General features: G+C 40.3%; 1 pseudogene; it reads left to right on the top strand.

The window, feature by feature from the left end:
* Nucleotides 1–457: 457 nt before the first annotated feature.
* Nucleotides 458–17113, top strand: part of LOC132241742 (ferritin light chain-like) — a 70625-nt pseudogene continuing 53969 nt past the window's right edge.

Raw genomic sequence — 17113 nt, 5'->3', positions numbered from 1 at the left:
ATTTATTATTATTATGTTTTTCTATAATTTCGCACTGAAGTTGCTAGAGGGCCAGACCATTATAAATAGGGAAGCAGATTGTTTACCACAACAGTAGAAGTGATTCTCCTCTGAAGATATGGGCAAACAACACGATCCAACAGCCCACGAACGCATGAGTGGCCAGACCACCATGACCATCCCATGAGTATAAAGTCACTTAATTTAAAATTCATGAGCTTTGATTATTGTTAAACTCCAAAACAAAGTAGGGATCCATGTTCAGTGAGTTTGAGAAATCTGACTTAAACAAATTAAAATTGTTTTCTACTGCACAATTTCTAAGAGCCTTCAAGATACCAGTGTTCATTACGTCTTCCTCAGACTGGGAGCTGTAGGCCAATTTAACAATGAGATGTAACCGTGGGAGACATTTTGCTTGTTACCACAGTGGATCTCAAGGAACCCCATTTGGGAAATGACTCTTTACGTGAAGAGTCCCCAGAAGGAATATGCCAGGCAGAGATCTATGCCTTTAATAAGAGAAGAGCTGTCCCTGGACTACAAGCTTCAGGGAGGTAAGACTTAGCTCCCTGGCTCTGTATTTATTGATACTGTTTTTGTTTTTGTTGTTGTTTGTGTGTTTAACTTGGACATCCTGTGGACTTTGCCTATCACCTCATACTATTTTGACCTTAGCAACACTGCTTCTCCTTTGAAAAATGAGTGGATTTGACACTATGAGCTATGTAAACTTTTCAAAGTTTAAAACTCTGTGGCCCACTCCTCCTGGCTCTAATATTTAAAATTCCCACTCTTTTGTTTTCAAACCCTAGTGGGATAGTGTCTAAGTCAGAGAAGAAGCTAAGACCGTCTTCAGTGGATTGTTGCATTCTGTTTCCCTGAGTGTCTCCTAATTACAAGGGGTGGGGGGAGAGGTAGACCATGAAGAGAAGTACACAGTCCTGAGAGAGGTACATGGTACCAAACCAAGAAAGTGGTTACAGATTCCTGAAGAAAAGGTAAAGCCATTTCTTTAAGTAAGTAAAGGGGTCTCCTAGGGCTTTAGATAGTAAGAATTTATCTTGATAATAATTGTGAGCCTCTGAAGACTGAGAAGGGACTTAGTTACTGATAGACCAGGAGTTAAGAGTGTCTGGTGAGGTATCTGTGTGTACTTGAAAGTGACACAGCTAGAATCAGGAATACCAATAGGAAATCATAGATATTATCCAAGTGAGAGGTGTTGGCCAAGGATTGTGTCCAGGTTTTTAGCTTAGACAACCAGGTAGATGGAGATATTTATTCTAGGAAATAGGATGTATTGAATGATTGGCAGGTTAGGGGACAAGAAAATGATGGCTTCAAGTAGGGACATGTGGACTTTGAGATGTCTGTGACATTTGCCAAATGGTTATATATATAGGAAATTAGGAATATAGACCTGTATTTTAACAGAGAGGACTTGACTGGAGATAGTTAATAGTATAGGGGAAAGGGCTAGCTTTAGTCATACAGAGTAATGGTTAAGAGAGGGAGCTCTGGAGCTCCAACACTTTCCTGCTGTGTAACCTTGGGCAAGTTACTTACCTCCCTACAACTCAGCATCATCATCTGCAAAATGGGGATAACTGTGGTTTCTACCCATTAGAGTTGTGGTGAGGATTAAATGAGGTAGTACATGTAAAACACCTAAAAGAGATGCATGACATACTTAATAAATATTATTGTTACTATTTTTTTCCTTTTCAAAAACAAGGAAACTGAAGCTAAGAGTGGATACATAACAGGCTGAATAGGACACAGCTAAAACTGCAGTGTCAAGATTCAAACCCAGTTCTTCCTGAGACACATCCAATGTTCTTTCCATTAGGTCACTGTGGCCCAAACTTTTTTTTAAATATATATTTTATTGATTTTTTACAGAGAGGAAGGGAGAAGGATAGAGAGTTAGAAACATTAATGAGAGAGAAACATCGATCAGCTGCCTCCTGCACACTCCCCACTGGGGATGTGCCTGCAACCAAGGTACATGCCCTTGACAGGAATCGAACCCAGGACCCTTGAGTCCAAAGGCTGATGCTCTATCCACTGAGCCAAACCGGTTAGGGCTGTGGCCAAAAACTTTAAGTATTCAGTGCATTAGCTCTTCATTTATGAAGTGGGAATAATGATAATAATACATATTTTATAGGATTGTTATAATACTTGTAAGGCATTTATAATAGTGCCGGGGATAATGTGCTACAAAATATTTGTTAATAATAATAATAAAAATTTGCCCATACCCTGCTGTCAGGGAAAAATAAAGTGCCTCTTTTTAGGACTCGGGCAAGATTTATTGAGGCTGGAATGGGGCAGGTGCAGGGAGTCAGTAGGGGTGTGGCAGATGCTCCCTTTGCATAAGAAGAGAAGAATCCTAGGACCTTTGTGGACAAATTGAATGGAGCTGGCAAGGCCAAATGGCTGTTATTCTCTGGACTGGACAAATGGGCTTGGGAATGGGTTGGGTAGAACAGAAAAATTTCAAGTCTTTCAAATCTGCAGATCTTCAGTGAAAGTGGCCACATCTGGGGTCAACCAAAACATATGCTCAAAAGAAATAAATACCTCCATGAAACGAAGCTTGGAGGATAGGTACATGGGGGAAATATGAGGCCAGGGGTAGAAGTAAGTCTGACGCCTGGTTTTCCGCTCTCTGACCCGTTCAGGTGGCCCCAGGTTTGTTTATGATTGTTTGTGCAGTTGAGAATCTCTAGGGCTTCATGGTTGTCCTTTACTTCAAAATTCAGCACAGCAGGATACAACTTTTATGCTGCTACTCTTGTTTTATCAGGAAAGAACAGAGTGAAAACTTTTTAATCTGCCCCCTACCCCTACTCCCAACATTGCTGAAATGATTTAATGCTTCATAACAGAAGTAATTTTGTGATAATGACACAAAGGCAGCAATTAAAAAAATATTGCTTGTTTCAGGGCCTATAAATTGGCTGTTGGTAATTGACAACAGAATGTGTTTTCTAATCCACTGAAATGATATCTTATTGCAAGCTGGCATGGTAATTACTGTATTTGTACAGTACCAGAGGAGTTCCAGCCCGAGTTTGACAGGGAGTTGATTAAATCACCCAGGTGTAATTGAAGGTTTGATTGCATTGCCTCTGAGCTGATCAGCATTAGTAATAGCCCAGCTTTCTGCTGTCATGTGTTTTTAGAGCTGGTGGTATATCAGCCCTTTCAATCTCCCTCCCAGCCCTCAGCCTCTATTGTGCTGGTGTCAAGCGGAGCCTAGACAGCTCCTCAGAGCAGAAAAAATGAGAACAGACAGCAGGTCCCTCGCGCTGGACCTGGATGACATCATTTGAAACAAAAAGCAACCTGTTTCTAACTGCCTGCCCTGTTTCTTTGGGTGGACAGGGTAGCACCATGGCCCTCGAAGATGTGGCTTGCACATGGTCTGTCACTGCAGCATAAGGACGCGTGTCCATCCTGCACAAGACAAGGGCTTCTGCTCATTATTTGCTCATTTGGTGATTTAAAATTTTTGAAAAGTATCACTTTTCAAAAGTGGGAATTTAACCTGTGGATCCTAAATGCACATTCAGTGAGTTATCAAGAAAGCTTGTATGATGCTGTGTTGTGCAGAACCTTTGGATATGGGGGGATTGTTTTATTTATATGGTATTTTCTGAATGTTTTGCATAAAGCACATTGCAAAAGAGAAGGGAAGATAAGCTATATCAATATATTACAACACGAAGCTGAACATAATAAAGGCCTTACAAATAATAATACAGGTTTCCCCGTATTCGAAAGTAGGGTGTTCCTATAATTTTCCCAAGCTAAAATGGTGTAAAGGGAAGAAGCAGTTACCATTAATGTATGTGGAAATTTTTTTGAGCATTCCCAGATCCCCCAAATCATACCAAATAACACACAAAACCTAAAATAACACTGACATATAATAAAAGTAGTACCACTCTCACTGCTTGGGGTGCATTGAGCCTCTGAAATAACTTACTGCAAAACAAATACTATTTTTGCTTTTCACCTTTTTTAATAAAAGGGAAAATATGCTTTGGATTTCTTTCAGTTATCAAAAACAGATACTAATGTAGGTCTTTCATAAAACCATAGAGGCATGGTGCAAACTTTTGAGAAACGGGGGATACCTGTGCATTGTTTAACCACAGTGATATGTCCCAAGGAATGTGTTGCTAGGCGATTTTGTCTGTGCAAACATCATAAAGTGTACTTACGTCTGCCTAGTTGGCACAGCCTACTACACACCTAGGCCATGTGGTATACCACTGTCATATAGGTGGTCCATCATTATGGAGTGCATAACTGTAACCTAATTGAGGTAGTAAATATTCAGCATCCCAAAAACACTTATTGACCACCAGCTAAGATTATCTGCGGGTGATAGGAAGATGAACCAGACCTCTTCCCTCTAGGAATTTACAGTCTAATCAAGAAAACAACAATGACAACCATAAAGTTATAACAGCTAATATTTTTCCCTTTAATGCACACCCTCTGAATTTTCATAGGCACCTGTGATAGGGATGCAATCTTTAATTCCCATTTCGCAGACAAATAAAATGGGTGGAGAGAAGTTAACTAACATCTTCAAAAGAGATTTAGAAACCGATGGATCCATAAATTGACTCCAGGCCTTTCACAATAACTTGGCAACGTTATAGTTATCCACATTTACAATAAGAAAGCACCCAATTCAGATTAGGACTGGTCAAGGAATTCTTCATAAAGGATTCAGCTTTTGAGTTGAGACCTGAGAATAAAAAACTAAAAGGAGGAAATGTTGAGAGGGCTTCTTACATTAGGGAGATCAAGTCCAAATCAACTAGTTTGTTTTGTTTTTTGGTTTTTTTTGCTACCTATCATTAGATCCAACAAAGATATGGACACTAAAAAAGAGAGAAAATTTGTACAAAAGCAAATTTGCTAGCAAGAGAATTATGAGATTCTCTTACCCACTGCTCTTCCCATTTGTGTGACAACTGATCACTGGTTATGAAATCCAGATCTCTTTCTTCCAATAGTAAGTCTAGTAAATAGTCTCCATGCCAGCCCGAGCCCCACCTGTGTTCTGGAATGGATGGAACCTCTCGCAAGAAATGGCCTCCTTCCAGGTTCTATTGTTTCTATAAGTTCGAGGGGAAAACAGTGGGTCACTTCCAGGGAGAATCAGAACTTAGTGGAGATTTCAAGTACTCATTCCGATGTTTGAACAGTGTTTCTCTGAAGACCCCTACAGAGGGGACCTTTTAGGAAGGGTCCTCCTTCCTAGGATGGCATCATTGGGCAGATCTACGTCTAGTTGTCTGAACTTACTTTCTCAGTGTTTAAACCAGTGAGGCCATTTTACATTATTTCCTCTGGAAAATATCTGGCTGCATCTATAGGAATTCAGCAGGGTTTTGATATCCAATAGGAGATAACTATAGCTCACTTAGAGTTGAGCACATTCAGTAAAGAATGACCCCTGAGTGCACTTTGTTCCCTATGCAAACTATGCGGCCAGGGTCAGTTCGAGAACACATGTTTGGAACTCTGCCATTTTCTGTGCTAATGTGGCCTAAGCCATTCTTAATTCTCTTGTAGAAGGGCAGGCGGGGACTCAGAGGAGGCAAGTAAACTACTCGCTCTGGGCACAAAATTTAGGGAGGCACCTTAAATTCAAAATCTAGATGAATGCTCCTCTCCCCCCAAATCCATCATGAACATAAATAAAGACAGGATCAGTATTACAGATTTTTCCCTTTGCTTCAGGCTCCAGTATGACTCAAAAGGGCACTGCAGAGGTTGAACCTTTGGTGGTACCCAGAAGTGCAGCTGCTGAAGAGAGGGAGAAGAGCCCTCCACAGCAGTTTAGATCCCAAGGATCCAGTCTGACTTTCTGGAGACCCAATGGACTAAGATTTGATTAGTTAAAAGGACCTTGTTCTAGTGCCCAAGTCATTTGAAGGATTCCTACAACCCTCTGCCACCCCAACTCTGTTAGGTGTTCCTAGTACTGTTTTCAGTAATGTGCTGGCAGCCAGGGGTCAGAGCCTTGCAAGTATGGTCGGAATGTACACCTGTAGTCATAGTACATGTGGATTAACAGATGTGTGAATTAACATAGTGACTAGTTCATTCTCATTGCTGAGTAGATACATGGATGAAAAGGTGAATAAATGGAGGAACAAGGACGAAGATGTAGGACATTCCAGTAAATTCTTATGGCATGGCTATTGCGTTTATGCTTGTTGGTATGCCTGCAGTGAGAGCATACTGAGTTCCCCTACTAATCTTAAGGCATTATTATAGGATAGCATTAATCACAGATTTATTCAGCAGCTCTATAAGGGACATTTAAATATATTTTTCCATTTTTAAAAGATAGATTTCTCATCTGTTAAAATAGGTGTAATTAAACTTACTCCAAGATTGTGGTGAGGGTTAGAAATAAATCGTGGCAAATTTTATGATTATTGAGTTGAAATTGAAATAGGGATATACAAAGAATATGAACTATAGTTTATATATAGTATTAATGGGAGCAGAAATTAAATGGGAGCAGATCCTATGTTTCTTCACAAAATAAAATGGAAGTAAATAACTTTATAATATCTACAGGGTTTTATACATTGTTAGTACTCAATAAATGTTTAATATGTTAAAAAATGCAAGATAAAAGACATTAACCTTTTGAAGGAATCACAGTGCTTTATCTTTTAAGAGGTGCCAAAGTAGAAAATGCATTGCATCTACAAATTATGTACATTAACTTATCAAGTGAGAAGATTTAACTGTCAAAGGGCCAATTAGAAATAAGTTTCCATTTATGTTCAGCCCCTCCATGCACAACTGTAATAGAATTATAGAAAATGCTACATGCTCTCACAAATTTAACCAGGATTTGATTAAATGTCAAATCAGTTCCAATTGAACTGTACTGGAAAGTGCCATTGTTGAGTGGGGATTCATTGAAAAGAGGCCAAAAAAAAAAAAAAAAAAAAGAAAGAAAGAAAGAAAAAGTCTCTATTTCACGGCATGGCTTGTCCTATGATACACAATGAGGAAATAGGTCATAGGAAAATGAACAGAGTAAATTGTTGCTCATCTTCTAGGCCCAGATGCGCAAAATGACTAGCCAAAGGCTACATAGCAAGTAAGGAGTACCGGGTTATGAAATTGGATCTTCAAATTTCAAAGCCCAAATGCATGCCACTGTGTCACTGCATAAATAGTCTCTCCTCGCGTCTAAATAATTTCTCAACTTGCCCATCTCATCCCATTATTCTGCCTGCATCTATCTCCACCTTTGGCAGTATTTTTCTAAAGTCATTAATTACTACTAATTTTCAAACCCAATTATTTTGATACAATCTTTATTTTTCCTTGTCCTCTCTTTAGCATTCTACCACGCACTACTCCATCCCCCTTGAAACTGTTTTTCCTTGACCTCAATTATGAACAAATGACCCTCCAGTTTTTCAAATCAGAAACCTAGGCAGCATCACTGTCATTAATGCCCCCTCTAACTGTCTTTCTCTCTCAAATACATGCGCACACACAGAATTTTTTTGATCACAAATCCATCTTCTAAATATACTTTAATCCCCTGTTCTTTTTCTTTTCTTTTCTTTCTTTTTTATTTGAGAGAAAGAGGAAAAAAGAGAGAGGGAAACATCAATGTAAGAGAGAAACATTGACCAGCTGCCTCCCACATGCACCCCGACCAGGGATGGAACCAAAACCTGGGTATGTGCCCTGACCAGGAATGAAATTGAACCTGTGACCTTCTGGTATAATGGGACGATGCTCCAACCAACTGAGCCATACCAGCCAGGGCTAATCCTCTGTTCTTGATCTTAACTATCTCTGTCTTTATTTTCTTCCATTAACTTGACTCTTTGGCAGTAATCCTCTACATGGTTAGTTTCTAAGCCATCTATCTTTCCTCCATGTACCCAACCCTTCCATTCTTCACTAGATCTCAAAATATGACGCCAGGGGCTACGGAAGCAGCACGAGAAAGATGAGTTATATGGCAGAATTTTCAACAGATCTTCAATAGATCAACCCTTAGAGGAGATCTACAAGTACAAAGACAGCTCTTTATTTGTTGGGCTCTTTTCCTTCCTCTCCCCTCCCCCAAAGCCTTTACATTCTGCCAGGAGGTCCAAAGGGAGGGAAGCTATGAGCAGGTAGAACCACACGGAGGATGTGAAAGTGAGCTGTGGGTTACAGATGCAGCACAGAGTGGTGGAAATAGCACTGAGCTTGAGTTTTATCTCAACCACTTCCTAACCATGTGACCTTGAGCCAGTCCCTGAACTTCTTTGAACTTCATTTTAAGTAGAGTGACAATAATTAATACCTGCCTGCCTGTGAGTCTGTTATGTAGTTTCAAATAAATATTAAGTGTGATAAATATAAAATGACTTTGTCAGCTGTATACATAATATATATATATAAAATTCTATTATTAAGGGAGATATTTGAGAACTATAGCTCTAGAGAAAGTGAAGGTAAGAAAACAGTGACAATGAAACAAGGAGATGGATAAAAATAGAGATTAGGATGCAGCAGCAATTGCTTAATGCAGATGTTTGCACTCAATTTGAGAGAAATTATAGCTTAAGTTTATGACTAAGCTTAGACTGTCCTCAGTTGTTCTAACTCTCCACTTATAAGTTTGGTCCAAAACATGTTAACAGCTCTAAAGTAATTAGTAATAATAATATTCCCTAACCTTTATTGGTATGTGTACTAGGGACTGTTCTAAATGTTTACATGATTATTTCTGAGTTTCCCTTTCTTTGTGTATCTTTCTTCATGTATAAAAGAGCAATAGTAATTACATTTTCCTCACAGGATTACTGAGAATTAAATGAATCAACATGGTACTGGCCAAGTAGCTACAGCTCAAAACACAGCAGCCATTATTGTTATTATTAGCTATGGAAACATTAAGGGCAAAAACAAGTAAGTGGGTAGATGTACTCCTCTCTGTTCCTCCTGCTAAGTGTGGTTACAAACCCTGGAAATTATATATAAAACACACATAAGAACACTCAAAGTTGAATCAAGAAGGCAGACTGGCTTGGATTGAAAGTATAACATGGCTATGAGTTTTTGTGTGTATTCTTTTTTGCCTCATATATGCCAGACATGAACTTGAAAAAGCCAGCAATCTAGAAATGCTGATAGGAAAAGACAACAAAAGCCCCAAGAAAAGCCCTCTGACTCTAGCCAGAGGACCAGGAATGGGCCACCTTTGCAAGACAAAACTTTTAGACAAAAATGATCCCCCCGAAGCCAAACAGCATGGAAAACACTTGCACTCCCCACCTGCCCCTCCCCCCCCGCCCCAGCCCATCAGCAAAGGTTGAGTGTGGAACCTATACTTCTATCACTTCTTGGTTATAACAAGGCGCTCCTACCCCACCTCCCAACCTGTGGTGTCAGAGAGGACAGAGTGGGGAGCCAGGACTTGCATGTCCTTCCAGTGACAGTGTTCCCCCATCCGTGGTGTCAGTGGACCCCACCAATGGGTACAGGCACTCCTACCTCTCCCTAGAGGTCAAATGGTAAACGTGGACTTTCATTTCCAGGGCAGCAGTGATGCAGCACCCCTACTACCTCCTGCCAGAGCAGTGTCAGAAGAGGCTGCTAAAGCAAGACTTAAATAAGATACAGAATTTCATGACAAAACATTCAAAATGTCCCTCATCATACCAAAATCCAGGAAAATCTCAACTTGAATGAGAAAAAGTAATCAACATATACCAATACCAAGGTGACACATTTGTTGGAATTATCTGAACAGAATTTTAAAGGAGAGATCATCACAATACTTCAGTGAGCAATTATGAACATGGTGGAAACAAATGAAGAAATAGAGTCTCAGCAAAGGAACAGAAGATTCATAGAAGAACCAAATGAAAATTTTATAATGGTAAAATAAACACAATATCCAAAATAAAAACTCAATGGATGGGCTCAACAGCAGAATGAAGAGGACAAAGAAAAGAACCAAATTAAAGATAAAACAAAAATTACCCAATCTCAACAGTAGAAATAAAATAAACTGAGGAAAAAATGAACAAAACCTTAGGTACCTGAGGAACTATAACAAAAGATCTAACTTTTGTGTCATTAGACACAAGGAGGGCAGGAGTAGGTAGGAATAAAAAAGTATTCAAAGAAATCATGGCTGCACTACAGTGGTAATCAAATTGCAATAGATAAGCACATCAAATCAAGGTGTCATACACCTTAAAGTTACACAAAGTTTTATGTCTATTATATCCCAGTAAAGTTGGAAAAATCAAAAATGCCAAACTCATGTAAAAAAAAAAAAAAACCTAAAAAATTGACACAGCAAAATTAGGATATTAAAAAAAAAATGGCTGAAAATTTCTCAAACTTGGAAAAAGACAAACTTAAAGGTTCAAGAGGCTGAGCAAACTCTAAGCGTGATTAATTAAAAGAAATCCACATCAAGACACATCCTACTCAACTTCCAAAAGCTAAATCAAAGAAAGCACCTTAAAAGCATCCCAAGAACAATGACTATCAGGGAAAAACAATCCCAATGACAACAGATTTCTCACCAGAAACCACTGTGACAGAAGGAAGTGGCACAACATTTTTTAAGTTCTGAAATAGAAGATGTCAACCCAGAATTTTATATTTAATGAAAATATACTTCAGGAATGAAGGGGGAAATCAAGACTTTCTAAGATAAATAAAATCTAAAAAAATTTCAACACAGATCCATCCTAAAAGACCTGCTGAAGGAAGTTATTGAACCAGATGAAGATTTTTTTAAAAAGAATTTTCAAACATCTGGAAGGAAAAAGAAAGAACAGAAACATTTAAAATATGAATAATTCAATAGGCTCTCTTTAAAGAGTTTTCTAAATTGTGTTTGATTATTGAAGCAAAAATTGTAACATTGTTTAATGTGGTTTTCAAAATATGAAAAGAAAATATTTAGAACAATTACACTGTAAATGGGAGAAGGTAAGGAAATTTAAAGGGAGGTCATCTCTCTACACTTTACTCATGTTGGTAAAATATCTACATCAATAGGCTGTGACTAGTTATATAATAAAATGCTTAAAGTCACCACTAAAAAAACTATACAAAGATATATATCAAAAGACACATCAGATAAAGCAAAATGAAATTCTAAAATCTGTTCAAGTAACTCACAGGAAGTTAGGAGAAAGAAAACAGAAAAAGACGAAAAAAACAAACCCCACACCATAAAAATCAGAAAACAAAAAGTAAAATAGCAGACTTAAGCCCTAACATACAAATGATTACATTAAATGTAAATGGTCTATGATTCCATTTATATAACATTCTTGAAATGGCAAAATTAAAGAGATGGGGAATATATCAGTGGCTGTTCGGGTTTCGTGGAAGTGGAGGAGATGAGTGGATGTGACTTTGAAGGGATAGGTCCAAAGAGGCTTTTGTAGTGATGGAATAGTTATGCATCTTAATCACAGTGGTGGTCACATGAATATACACATATGATAAAATAACAGAGACCTACACATACACATACATTGTACCAATGTCAATTTCCTGGTTTTGATACCGTAAAAGAGTTATGTAAGGTATAACCAGTGGAGGTGGTGGGGGGTGGGGGGGATGGGTAAAGAGTATTATCCTTGCAACTATAAAACTATAATTATTTCAAAATGAAAAGTTTGCTTATTGTTTTAAGTAAGTACAGAAAACAGCAAGGGAGGGAGCTTGTTTTAGTACCCTGGGTCAAAATTCAGAGACCAGCAGGGATTGGGAGTGAAATTTTGAACACTTGTTATTACCTCTATGTTTCCTTTCAGACTGCTACACTTTTGAAGTTCCTTGCAGTAAGAAAACCAAAAATTTGTCAGAGGCCAACAGGCTGCCTCCAAACTCAGCTGGTTTAAGCCTCAAAGCACCATCATAAATGAAGCTATAACATCAGCCAAATGTGTCATCACACTATTCAGTTCTGGGGTGGGAGAGGGTGAAAAGGGAGATTATGAGTGTGACACATTTTCACGAAAGAAATGCTCCATTTTCTTGAGACTGAGCATGTTCTCATGCTCTGCCAACAACAATATTCAGTTCTGAGATCCAGCTTTGCATGGTAAAACCTTCAGCACTTTACAAAGCGGTTTCTTCTCTTCACAAGAACATGGAAATTCGATTACCTTCTGAGAGTGGAACAAAATTGTGCTCAACTCTGTGGCTAAAATTGTTTGAGAACATCCGTGTGTAATCATATAATCTTGTGTGGTAATGGGGCATGCCTAGATTGCAATCATAACGAATTAATTATACTGTCTTGTGCCTGAAGAAAGAGTGCTGATGAAATAGAAAGAAATAAAAGGGTAAAAAAGGAAGCCCAAGCAGCATGAATCTGTCGGTGTTTGCCCAGAGCTGTGCGGGAGGTTAGAGACACGGGGTCTCGCTCCACCCAGCCCCACCCCGGCTCTGTGCCCTCTGGATCTGAACCACATTATCTGGCTCCTCACTTTCCAGCTGTGAGAAATGACTCTTGTTCCCCTGTGTCTTTTCCTCTGACAAACTCTCAGTGCCTCTAGGAGAGACCTCAAGCTGGTTCCACTCATTCCTACCCAGTAGAGGTGAAATGGGCTCTTCTTTCTATTTTAGGGTAGCAGCTAGGTTTCTCATGTAAAAAAAAAATAGGTCAAAAAACCCCACAGTGGCTTAAATAAATGAGAAGGCAACCGCCTAGCAGTGAGTGGTGTGGGTGGAGGAGTATGCTTTGCGCCATGCTGTCTTCGAGGACCCAGATTTCTCCCTTCTTGCTGCTCTGCCAGCCTCGGGTGCTGTTCTGGTCACAGGCCTGGATCTGGGTCTTGCTAAGTTTAGTGGCACAGCCCGTGGAAAGGGAAAGGTAGGTAGGTGGAAGAGTATGTGCGCAATGTTCCAAGTCCACATTAAAACACCACGTGGTATGACTTCTCTTTACATCCTAGACACATGGATTTATCTGGCTATAGAGGAATCCATAAAATGCTGTCTCTGGTCCTCTAGCTGGGCAACCATGTGTGCAGCTTAAACTGAAGGTGTGTGTGTGTGTGTGTGTGTGTGTGTGTGTGTGCGTGGTGTGTTGGGGGGGGGGGGCGTCTAACCCTGGGGAAACAGCAGCCTCACCACATTTTCTATATCATCCCCATTCCCCTAGATGTCAAGAGTCCCAGCCCCCAACTCAGCAGTTTGTTGTGTCCTGAGATGTTGATAAAAGCGGGCTCCATTTGAGTAAGTCAGAGCAGAACAGAGTCTTAGGGCACAGGTGGTATCAACTAGCAGTGCCCCCGATGTTATTGAGGCCTTTGCAAGATATTAGCAGGCAGAGCGACCAATAAGACAGGTGAGGGATGGATGGCGTTCCCTCCAGTGTATGCTGTTCGATTGTTTATTCCAAGACCTTCCATTCCTCTGAGGTCTCATTTTCTAAAATTCAAAGACCAACATCTTCCCATCTCTGTTACGGCTCTGGCCTTCTGTCCATGAAGTAAGAAAGGGAGACTGTAAAACTGACTAACAGAAGGGAGGGCCCGAGGGGTGAAGAAAATGGCAAGAACAAAATTAACAAAATCAGGAGCATATTCTTGATTTATGTTTACAGTCTCAGAACCTAGAACAGTGCCTGACATATAGAAAGTCTTAATAAATGTTTCTTGAACTGAATTCTATTTCTTGACAGCAAAGGTGATTCTGGGTTAATCTTTGGAAATACCAAACTGGAGATCTTAGGCCATCTTTTGATCACTAACCCTGACAGTGGGATTCTGCCAGGTATTTAGTGACGAAGTTTTCTCCGGAAACCTCAAGAACAAATCAACTAGACACTGAAATAACACAGATCAGGATTCAGCTTGCTTCTATGTTCCAAACAAAAGATAAGCTGTTCCTTTTCAGACAAATAAACCACATTAAATTTACCATGTTATTGTATCAACAACAAATACCATGTGGATGGCCAACAAGAAACATGTAACTCTTGTTTATTTAATCTATCCACTTTGCACAGATTTCTGATAAAATTAAATAGACCCCCCCCCTCCCCCCGTTTTTTCTTCTTACAGACTTCTTTTGTACGCCTAGTTGCACTTTAATAGCATCTGGTGAGTTGTTCATATTGACTCAGTCATTTTCAACATTCAAAGGCCTTCTTTTTTAAAAAAATATATTTTATTGATTTTTACAGAGAGGAAGGGAGAGGGATAGAGAGTTAGAAACATAGATGAGAGAGAAACATCGACCAGCTGCCTCCTGCACACTCCCTACTGGGGATGTGCCCGCAACCAAGGTACATGCCCTTGACCGGAATCGAACCTGGGACCTTTCAGTCTGCAGACCGATGCTCCATCCACTGAGCCAAACCGGTTTGGCCAAAGGCCTTCTTATTAAGTAATTGGAGACACTTTCTCCGAGTACACTTGGCCTCAATCAATTCAGGACTCACCTGACTTTTCCCTTTCATCTCACGAAATGGTATACAGCAAAGAAAGGTTTCCAATATACCTTTGCATAGCTTTTTGGCATGTAATATACAGCACAAAATATCACATCATGAATCAGAGCATGCTTCTTTTTTTGCACGTTAGATTTTTACAAATCACCTTTGACCCTCATTACCTGACCATTTTTTACAACCTCATGAGGAAGTTATTTTTATTTTCCAAATTTTATAGATGAGGAAATTCGGGCTTGGAAACTTGCCCAAGGGAACACAATCAAGATCCAAATTCAGATTCTCTGGCTCCAAATAGTTTCACCCTAAAATGTCCCACTTTTGTCCTTTGTTTAAAAAACCCTCAATCTTTGTCATTAAACGTTAAGGTGGGTCATGGACATCATCCCATAAGCTATTGTTAGCCACGGAAATATATCAGGAATAAAAGACTGTTTCAAAGCCAGTCCAGAGACATTTATGAATGTAGATCTTCGGAGCGTAGTCAGCATAAAAGAAAGGAAGCTTTGCATGGAATGGCAGGTAGTGGGAAGAATCATTAGTGAGAAGAGCTGAGTCTGGGCTGCTACTCCAGCGTCTCAGCCCCGGCTGCCAGATCATAAACAACGAAGCCATGTTTGTTTTTTCATCCAAATCTCTGATTCCAGAGATACACGCCTTTACTATGCTGCCCTATCTCCCTAATTATACTTAGGCTTCAAAAACCTGCTAACATGATGGCAGGTGGAGGTGATCTCCCAGGAATTAAAAAGGAAACGGCGATGGTAACAGGCTATCATGGAGATTATGTCAGGATAGACTCCAAGTCTTTCATCCCCCACCCTACAGCTTATTTCCTCCCATAATTCTTAGTGTTGGACAGGAAAGGCTTACACGGTTAAAAGTTTTAAAGATTTAAAAGGTTCTCCTTTTAGGATAGTCATGAGTTTTATATGCTGGCAGCTTGAGAGGAATACTTTGATCTCTGTCTGACACAGTGCAGTAGGAGGTCTGGAAAGGGGAAATGAGGATCCATCGCGGAGAAGGGCTTTTTGTGTTATGAGGAGGACGTTTACCTTCTGGGTGGTCTCTGTCAAGGGGTGAGTTCTTCCTTAGGAATCACTGAAGGGGATGCCTTGTCCCTCCTGTCATCGCTCCATTTGTTGATCAAGCCATCAGAGATTTTTGAGCATCTCTTGTGTACCAGTGCTACATGATGGGGATCCATGGATGAATATAACATGTGTCCTGCCCTCAAAGATTTTTAGTCCCTGGGCGGATGGGGAGGGAGTGAAGTTTAGGTGTGAACATCAAACAGGCGATTTCAGTAGATTGTGATAATGGGAGAATATTGCTCAAAGCCCCTTGGGGGAGGGGGGACCTACCCAGCCTTTGAGGACCAGGAAAGACTGACTTACACTCAGAGTGGGTCCTGAATTAGAAATGAGGAAACTGAACAGATTGGACATATCAAATATACAGGTTTCCCCTGCTAACTGAAAATAGAGCATTCCCATGAAAACTTTGGTAAGCTGAAATGGTATACAGCAAAGAAGCAATTACCATTAATTTACATGGAAAAAAAGTTGAGTTTTTGCAGACCTCCCCAAATAACCTACCAAATACACTTAATTACGTCCGGTTTTGCTCTAAGTGTAACACCCTTAGGAGCTCTCTTCGACTTTTCCGGATACCTTAGGACACGTCTTGCTAACAGATGCACAGAATAAACCGTGATTTAGCGCAGGTGCTCTTAGACCCAGTTCAAAGCGATGGCAGCTTGGTGCTGAGACGCTGAGTGTGCTTCTGGGGAAGGAGCATGGTGGTGGCACTCTTGCTGCTCAGGCTGTGCTCTGGCTGCACAGTAAATGCTGAACACTAGTTTTGTGTCGCACCTTTTACATACAAGTAAAAATCCTCTTTGGGTTTCTTTCAGTTCGTGAAAGCAGGTACTAATGTAGGTCTCCCGTAAAAGCGAAGTGCACCTCCTTTGCGATGACAGAGGCCTCTGGATCGATGTTCCGCTGTATGGGTGTCCACGCCTTGGCCCAGGCATTCCATAAGTCCCGGTTAGTGGTGCTGGCAGAGACTCTGTGGGCCAGAAAGGCAAATCCTCACCCGGGAAATGTACCTATCCCTGTGAGGAAGAACCACTGTAGTCATCTTGACCCTGAGGTGGTCTCCTCCCTGCTCACTGTTGCTGGCAGATTGCAAATCCCAAGGCAGCAGGAGCTGGTAGTAGTGGTGAGTGGATATCCATGTAATTGGGCCCATCTGTTCATGTGTGCAAAGTGCCAAGCTGGAGTTACTGATAACAAAGGCTGGCTCATGTCAACGAAATCTATTTGTTTTTTTCTACCTGGTTGTTCATTTTGCCTACCCAGATGTTCAGTATGTCTTTCATGGTAGATGCTTTCTGGCAGATGTTAATATGTGAAAAAAAAAATGTCCATGCTCCATCCCCACTGCATCTATCCAGACCTCCTTTTCTCCACTCTTCCAGTCCTTTTCATTCCAGGCCCCTGACCAAATGGCAAGGTCATTGACCACTGCCTAAAAATCTGTACACATTCTCACCTTGGGCTACTTCTCCCTGCAATCAACGTGGAATACCAGACGCACTGCTCA

The sequence above is a fragment of the Myotis daubentonii genome, chromosome 9 (assembly GCF_963259705.1).
Source record: "Myotis daubentonii chromosome 9, mMyoDau2.1, whole genome shotgun sequence".
In the NCBI taxonomy this organism is placed as follows: domain Eukaryota; kingdom Metazoa; phylum Chordata; class Mammalia; order Chiroptera; family Vespertilionidae; genus Myotis; species Myotis daubentonii.
The sequence above is the reverse complement of the archived record's forward strand: the minus strand, read 5'-3'. Positions and strand labels throughout refer to the sequence as shown.